Below are 9,382 nucleotides of genomic sequence, written 5' to 3' on the forward strand. Positions count from 1 at the left end.
AAAAATTATTAAATCCAAGAAAAAGGAGAAATAGGTTTATAATAACCAAGAAATGCATAACATGTTAACATGATGGAGTTTTCAATGTGGTATATAAGCAACAAAGTATGCAAGAGCTTGCTAAAATTCTTGCCATATAAAAAAATGTACGGGGCGCCTGGGTGGCTCAGTGGGTTAAGCCGCTGCCTTCGGCTCAGGTCATGATCTCAGGGTCCTGGGATCGAGTCCCGCGTCGGGCTCTCTGCTCAGCGGGGAGCCTGCTTCTCTCTCTCTCTGCCTGCCTCTCCGTCTACTTGTGATCTCTCTCTGTCAAATAAATAAATAAAATCTTTAAAAAAAAAAATGTACCAGTCAAAAAGAAATAAAAATAAACTTAGAAACAATAGGAAAAACTGAAATAAGAAATTAAAATACCAGAAACAAACACAACTTCATCAATAATTATAATAAATGTAAATAGATTAAGCAATAAAAAAAATAAGTAAAGGCACTTAGAGCAGAAGAACATTCAAAGAATCAGACTGAAGTTATGTAAAAAGACATATCAGGCAAATAATAATCAAAATAAATGAATAGCAAATCAAAATGAATAACAATCAAGAAAATTTGTTTAAATTAATATCAGATAAAATGGATGCTAATAAATTATTTTTATTTTTTTTTATTTTTATTTTTTTTAGAGAGGGAGGGAGAGGTAAGAGGAGGGTCAGAGGGAAAGAGAGAGAGAGAATCTTGAGCAGACTCCACGCTCAATGTGTAGCCCAACACAGGGCTAGATCTCAGCACTGAGATCATGATCCAAGAGGAGATCAATAGTCCTCAGATGCTTAACTAACTGAGCAACCCAGGGTCTCCAATATATGAAGTATTAGTAAAGATGGAGTATCATCTAGTTTCCTTGGATTAAGAAGATATGGCAACTTAAAACATGTATGCAACTAATTTTAAAATGCTGAAACAGAATTAAGGGAGAAACTGAAAAATATATCATCATAGATTTCAGCATCTCTCTCTCAATTGATAGATCAAGCACAGAAAATGTCAAGAAGTATACAGATCTAAATGACATAATTAACAAATTTGAACTAGAGCATATATATACAGTTTTGCAGCCAACAATTAAAGAATGTATATTTTTTTCAAGCATATATAGAAATTTTCTTACAACATTTTATCATTAAGGGGACAAAGACCAATTTCAAAGATCCCACAGACCATGGGATCTAATGACAATACAATTAAGTTAGGAGTTATTTTTTAAAAGATAAAAATTTCCTCTATATTGAAATAAAAAAATGCTAAATAATTCATGATGTGTAAATAAAAGAGTAAGAGAAATAAATAATTCCTAGAATTGTGTGATAGTAGAAGACAATGAAAAGCTTACAAAACAAAACCTATGGGGGACGCCTGGGTGGCTCAGTTGGTTAAGCAGCTGCCTTCTGCTCAGGTCATGATCCCAGCGTCCTGGGATCGAGTCCCACATCGGGCTCCTTGCTCGTCAGGGAGCCTGCTTCTCCCTCTGCCTCTGCCTGCCATTCTGTCTGCGTGTGCTCGCTCTCTCTCCCTCTGTCTCTGACAAATAAATAAATAAAATCTTAAAAAAACACACACACACACACACAAAAAACCTATGGGTTGTGATCGAAGTGGTCCTTTGGGAGGCATTTGTCATCTTAAATATTTATATTAGAAAAAAAGCATTTAAAGTCTTTTGTGCCAACCAATATTTATTTTTAGAATTTAGAAAATGAATACTAGATTAAGCCAAAGAAAATGAAAAAAAAAAAGAGTTGTAATTAATGAAAAACAAATGTGCTCTTTCAACTAGAATGTGATTATAAAGAAAACATATCAAATAAAAGGAAACCTAATGATTTAAAAGATAGAAAGAACTTTTCTCTCCACCTCTCTCTTATTCAGGAAAATTGGTTCCATTTTACCCTTCCTTTCAATGTCACCTTTACCCTCTGCTGCCAGGGTATGCTGCCACACAAAATGGGAGACCAATCCTATGACAGTGTAAAATCAAGGGAAGTCAAAGGCACCCATCCAGAGAGTACCCACAGACCTCCTGGGGGAATCACTCCCTGTGAGGGTTTAATTCACCTATGCATTGCCTCATTTTTGCAATGAAACATTAGATTTAGAGAAATTAAAAGTTATGAAACACAGGCATTCAAAAAAAAAAAAAAAAAAAAAGACACTCTGAGCCTGAACCATCTAGCAAAGGAGGTCATGATGGACACCATCCTCCTTCAGCCTTTGCCAGCAATCTACTCTCATCTCATCATTGAGCAGGGTTCTTACACTCTCCAAAGAGCAGATCTCTCATTGTAGGAACTAAGAAAAGATTTTAACTCAGATTTCCATATCTTCAATCTGTGTTAAATCTAAACCCTGGCAGACTTCCTTATTTTCCACCCAATTAATGCATTACATGGTTCAGTAGCTCTGACTTCACCCTGGCTCCCTGATTATGGTAATGTGAACATTGGCTCATACTGCTGTTTCTAAGTGTTCTGTTCTGTGTTGGAACCAAATGTCAGAAAAGGTCTAATGTTGTTGAGGGAGAGTGTGTGTGTGTGTGTGTGTGTGTCTGTTTATCTATCTATCATCATCTATCTATCTACATGTATAAGTATATATACATAAACAAAATGATGCACGCTGACTGAGGAAGAGTGATGACTGAGCACCAGGAGTAAATACATGCTAGGGAAATCAAGGAGGAAATAGTCTTCCTTTTTTTTTGGACAGTCTGGGGTTATTAAGGATGAAACTGTTTTGACTCAGTGGTTCCCAAACTTGGTCTTCACTAAAAGTTCCCTAAGTGCTAGTTAAAAATATAGATTCCTAGACCTTCCTTAAAGTTTCTAAGTTTTTATTTTTATTTGTTTTATTTTTTAAAAATTTATTTATTTGAAAGAGAGAGAGAGTCAGAGAGAGAGCATGAGCAGAAGGGAGGAGCAGAGGCAGAAGCAGACTCCTCACTGAGCAGGGGGTTTGATGTGGGACTCGATCGAATAAATATAGATAATTATATTGATCTATAAATCTAATTATATTAAATGGGATAAATATAGATAATAAATAAATAAATAAAAATAAAGATTAATGTGTTCGAAAAATAATTTCAGAATGTCTACTATTTGCCATGTGCTGTTCTAGGCATTTGAGACATATCTGTAAACAAATTAGACAAAAATCCCTTCTCTAAGTAAAATGATAACCAGTGAATATTATAAATAAATATATTGAATAGGGTGTTAGATGGTGACAGTGCTGTGGGGAGAAAAAAAGGTAAGAAAAAGTAGAACCAGTAGGAGGGATCAGGAATGCAAGACACTGTGGGTAGAAATCAGACTGCAGTATTTAATGGGTTAGTTTGATGAGGCCTTGGTTGAGGAGAAAGTTGAAAAAAATTTGAAGAAAGTTAAAAAGAACAGAATGTTTCCAAGTAGATCAAGGAGATAGAGTGAAAACCCTAAGGTGAAAAAAGTGACCAGAAATTTTGGCTAACTATATACTAGGGCAGTGTGGCTGAAAGCAGGGAGCATAAGGTAGGACATGAAATTGGCTTATAAGAAAAAATCAAGAAAAGCTTCCTGGAGGAGGTGACATGAGCTCAGTGTCGAAGCAAGTAAGGATTTAGCCTGGGCAGTAGAGAGAGGCACTCAGGGTGTAGGAGGGAGAGATTAGATAAAAGAGTTACAAGTAGGACACAAAGACAAAACACACACAAAAGAGCCAAGACAATGTTCACGCTGAGTGCAATCTGCTGGGGAATGGCAAGTATTTCAAAGAACTGGAGTCTATAGGAGTGGTACAAAATGACACCAGAGGAGCACAGAGGGTCATTTCCTAAATGATACGAGTGCAAGGCTAAGGAGGTTGGGTTTTATCTGGAAGGCTATGGGTAGCCATCAAAGAGTTGAAGCAAGGAAGAAGTGATTTTTATTGGATTGATTTAGAAAGCTCATTCAGTCTTTAGCATGAGAAAGGAATTGGATAGGAGTGAAGAAACAATCTGGAAGCTATTTAGAAGTTGTTTTTTATGGTCCAGCCAAGAAATGAGGATATAGAGGAGGGATTCAAGCAATTAAAAAAGTGTCACAAGATAGAGTGAATGGAGGTGGGACACAGAGCAAGTCTAGTACCTCAAGGTTTAGACCACAGGGACATCAGAGTTATTAGGAGATTGGGGGGTATTTTAATGGCCAATGCAAGAAGTAACAGTGTTCATTCATGCATTTATTTGTTTTAATAATGAATGGATGTCTAGGATATACCCAGATAGAATTAGACCCTATGAATATAAAGAAGAGTGAAACAGAGTTCCATCAAGGACCGCACAGTGTAATAAGACTCACTCATCACCCTCAAAACAGCAGAGACCCAGTGAGTGGTTCTTGTACAAGGCATTAATTAAGTGTTTTATAAGGAGTATCTGAATGAGTCCTCCGATAGCATGTTGAAGTGAGACTATTATTCCCATTGTACAAATGAGAAAATTTAGGCTTTGAGAGTGACTTGGTCAAAGTCACACATGTAGTACAGGACATAGTTGGGATGTGAATCCAGGACGTCTGTGGCAATACCATACTGCACTGTGGTGATCCAGACAGACAAAGTGGTAAGTACTATGAAGGAAATAATCAGGTTCCCTGACTGAGCAGTGTCAAAGGCTTCAGGGGGGTGAATCTTGACTTGAGCCTTGATGAATGAGCAGCCAGGGAGGAAAGAGAGGGGGAAAGAGTTTACGTGCGGTGCATCACAGAGAGAAGCAGTTGTGTGGGTGGGAGCTCTCTGTTTCTCCAGATCTACTCTTTACCCTCCTCCCCTCCTCTGTGCTCCAGAAGTCTGACCTCTGGGGACTGTACCATCCCAGTGGGCCAATTGATTTTGACCAAGGAGACACTAGCTAGAGATTAGACCAAGAGAGAGAAATGGAGATAAATATTTTCTGGTCCCTTCCTTGTAAAACGATGAGTTGATAATGGCTGCATTCCTCTACCAAGAGCCATATCTACTGGGCAATCTTCTCCTCAGTTGTGCCAAAACTATACTTCTCTGTTTCTAGCCACTTCACTTTCCTCTCCCTGTGTTGCCAGCCGCTGTATCTCAGTCGTCCCCTGTGGGATTTCTTAATCCTGTCCCATCTCTGAAAAGAGTGATCTCCATTCTCCCTCTCTCTCTCTTTTATTTATAGGAATAGCAGCCTAATGGAGATATAATTCACAGACCTATTTACTCATTTAAAGCATACAATTCAACAATTTTTAAAATATTTGGAGTTGTACAACCATCACCACCATCAATTTTAAACCACTTTCATCACCACCTCCAAAAAACTTGTGGCCATTTGATGATCATCTCCCTGTTTCTTTCACCCACACCCCCCTAGCACCAAGCAACCACCAATGCATTTTTTATCTTTTCTGTCTGGATAGATTGGCTGAATGAGGACTGTGCATAGAAATGCAACCGCACAATAAATGATCCTTTTGTGACTGCATTCTTTCACTTCACATGCGGCTTTCAGGGTTCCTGCATGTTATAGCATGTATCCACACATACCACATTGTATGTATCCGATCATCAGTTGGGTTGTTTTCACTTTGGGGCTACTATGAACAATACGAGCACCCGTGTACAGGATCTTACAGGGACTGATGTTTTTCATTTCTCTGAGTATGTATCTAAGGATGTCGTTGCTGGGTTACATGGAAACTCTATATCTAACCTTCCGTGGAACTGCCAGACCGTTTTACAAAATGACTGCATCATTTCACGTTGCCATCAGCGGTATATGAGGGTTCCAGTTGTCCACATCCTCCCCAGCACTCATTATGCCTTTCTTGTTATAGTCATCTTGATGTGTGTGAAGTGCTATTTCAGTGAGGTTTTCATTTGCATTTTCCCACTGCGTAATGACATTAGGCATCTTTTCGTATCCTTAATGACTATTTTTTTTTTTTATCTTTTTTGGAGGACTATCTATTATATTCTTTGCCCATTTTTAAACTTCCAGTCCCTTAAACACTTCATTTGGTATTGCCTGGATTCCTGCTTGGATCTGAACTTACAGGTTTCACAGGACCATCTAGATTTATAGAACATGCCATACTTCAAGGCACATAAATAAATTTAGTGCAAGATTTAGGGCAACCTACTAGTGTTAGTTGTATAAACCAAACAAAGAAAATAATTTCCATATTAGTACATGGACCTCAGTAATTTCTTTTGAATTAAGACTATCTCTACATGGTCTCTTAACTATCTACTTTTATTTGAATTATGTATTGCTAAGCCAGTCTAAAAACACAAGACTAGGTACCTCAGAGTCACAAGTCACAGAAAGTGGAAAATTAGGGCCCCAATTTTGTCAATGCGAGCTTTACCAGAAAGCTTTAAAAAGCCCTGAGAGTCTGAGGGTGCCCGGGCAGTTCAGTCTGTTAAGCATCTGCCTTCGGCTCAGGTTATGATCCCAGAGTCCAGAGATCGAGCCTTGCATCGGACTCCCTGCTCAGTGGGGAGCCTGCTTCTTCCTCTCCCTCTGCTGCTCCCCCTGCTTGTGCTCTCTCTCTGTCAAATAAATAAATAAAATCTTTAAAAAAATGAAATTTAAATTTTAAAAAGAGAAAAATCCCTGATAGTCTGAATGAAAAAAGCTATAGATGAGAATGGAGATGGGCTCTTCTTGTCAAAATAATTGAGATTTTGTTAAGACCCAGCAGCTCCAAAAGAGTTTGGGTTTGAAGCCACACAGAACTATGCTTGATTGTCTACACTATTACTTTTTGGTTACGTGAATTTGAGCTAGCTACTTGACTCATTCCAGCCTCAGTTCCCTAATCTGTAAAATTAGGATAATAGCATTACTATATATAAAACAGTTGTAATAGGTAAGTAACATAATGCAAAAAAGACACCTGGGAAGGACAATGTTAAACAATTATTTCCTTCCCCACTGTTCTTGCCCTCTGTGTCAGTCTGGTTCTGAAAAATATCCCTCTTCTCTATAATGCTATGTACATGACATCACAATTTATGCAAATGTTATAAAAGATACATTATTCAAGGATGGGTCAATACATATAATCATAGGCTTTATTATAAAAAAAATTCTACATTTAAAAAGTTTTTCTTTTGGGGGCATCTGGGTGGCTCAGTGGGTTAAAGCCTCAGGTCGTGATCTCGGAGTCCTGGGATTGAGCCCCGCATCGGGCTCTCTGCTCAGTGGGGAGCCTGCTTCCTCCTCTCTCTCTGCCTGCCTCTCTGCCTACTTGTGATGTTTGTCAAATAAATAAAATCTTTAAAAATAATAAAAATAAAAAATAAAAAGTTATTCTTTTTTTTAAAGATTTTATTCATTTATTCATGAGAGACAGAGAGAGAAAGGCAGAGGCAGAGGGAGAAGCAGCCACTCTACTGAGCAGGGTGCCTGATGTGGGACTCAATCCCAGGACCCTGGGACCATGACCTGGGCCGAAGGCAGTTGCTTAACCGACTAAGCCACCCAGGTGCCCACCTTTTTTTTTTTTTTTTAACAACAGTAAATAAGACAAATGTTAGACCTCATAGAGCTTACAATCTAGTTATAAAGATAGGCAATCTAGTCCATCCATTTATAAAATTATAGGTGTGAAAATAAAAATGTACTTAGGTGTCTCTCCACCACTAGAAGCTTCAGAAATAACCTTGCTGTTTATCAAGACATAGATTAAATCACGAGGTTGGGAAAAGTAGTATCATATCCCCTATTTCTAATTGTGAGCATATTCATATTTTCTGTTGACAAAATACCAGTGAAACAGAGCAGTTTTTTTTTAATTCATTCCCTGAGCTAATGAATTATGAATATGAAGTGAGGGCCATGTCTTCTGATCCTAATACTATATCTCAAGGAAGCAAGGAAAAAAGCTCTGAAGTTTAGGAACACAATGAATTTATAGAAAACCAGTCCTCCAGGCATCTACCCTGAAAAGTGCACTCTTATCTACAAGCCACAGAGATGAGCTACACTCCTAACTCAAATAATAGCCATGTAGAAATCATAGAACTATTCCTGGACTATAAAGGAGTCCAATTGTGGGAAGAGCTGTAACGGGAGACACACAGGCATTTAGATTAGTCCTTGCAAGTGGAGATATATTTTTTATCTTTTTTTTTTTTTTTTCTGGAGTGCAAATGGAACATCAAACAAGCACATTTTAAGCATATAGGATGTTGGCAGTCGTGGAGTCTGGCTTTGGATGTTCCTATCCTTAAATTAATATATAATCACTTCATTAAAGTGAGTCAGCTTGAACTCAGTAGGATACTTTATTCTTTCTTTCCTGTTCCTACCAAATTCACTCTGTGGAATATGCTTTCCTGCCCCTGGATTAAAATTCATGTAAATTCCATAGCTTTTCCAATCACTATCAGATGATAAAAATCTCTGTCTCTTTCTCCCTCTCTCTTTCAAGTCCTGGGAAATCTAGTCAGGGTAACTATGATGTGCATCAAGATTTTGCTCAGAGGTTATCTTCCTTGACCATCTCATTTACAATTTCAAATCTCGCTTCCACTCCAGCACTCCATATCCTCCTCTGTGCTTTTGTTTTTTTCCTGCCTACTAATGAATGATTTAGTGATTTTAGTTATTTTCTGTATTCCTTTACTAGTAAGTTCCTTGAAGGGAAGGCTTTTTTTCCTTTTCTTTTTCTTCATGTGTGTGGGGGTATGTTTACCAGTTTATTCCTCGAATCTAAAACAGTGGTGACCACCTTGTAGGCCCTTGCTCAGTAAATACGTGTGAAAAGGGAGAATGAGTCAAAAACCAAATTCTCAGGGTGCCTGCGTGGCTCAGTTCATTAAGTGGCTGACTCTTGGTTTTGGCTCAAGTCACGATCTCAAGGGTTATGAGATTGAGCCCTGGATTGGGCTCCGTGTTGGGCTCCACACTCAGAAGGGAGTCTCCTGGAGATTCTCTCTCCCTGCCCCTCCCTTTCCCTCTTCCCTTCTCTAACATAAATAAATTTTTACCCTCCCCCACCCCCCCCCGCCCCCACCTGCCAAATCCAAATTCTCATCCAGTTTAAAGCTCTTCTCTCCCAGCGTGGGTTTGCCTCAAGTGGGACCCTGGGACTGAGCAGGAAGTCTTAGGCAGCCTCCTTGATTTATCAGTTGCTACTTGTGGCTAGAACAGGCAGGATATAAGGCAAGAGAACAAATTACCTATGGATATAACTTGGCATCAGCAACAATTTGATAACGATTGTGACGGACAACACAATTGGCTAATACTTTCTTTTGTGGGGTGTTGTTAGGAAACCCCATACTTCTGAGAGCCTCTCACCTCCCTGTCATAGGCTGGGCCTTGGCTGATAGGCTG

This window comes from Lutra lutra, chromosome 2 (genome assembly GCF_902655055.1).
Source record: "Lutra lutra chromosome 2, mLutLut1.2, whole genome shotgun sequence".
In the NCBI taxonomy this organism is placed as follows: domain Eukaryota; kingdom Metazoa; phylum Chordata; class Mammalia; order Carnivora; family Mustelidae; genus Lutra; species Lutra lutra.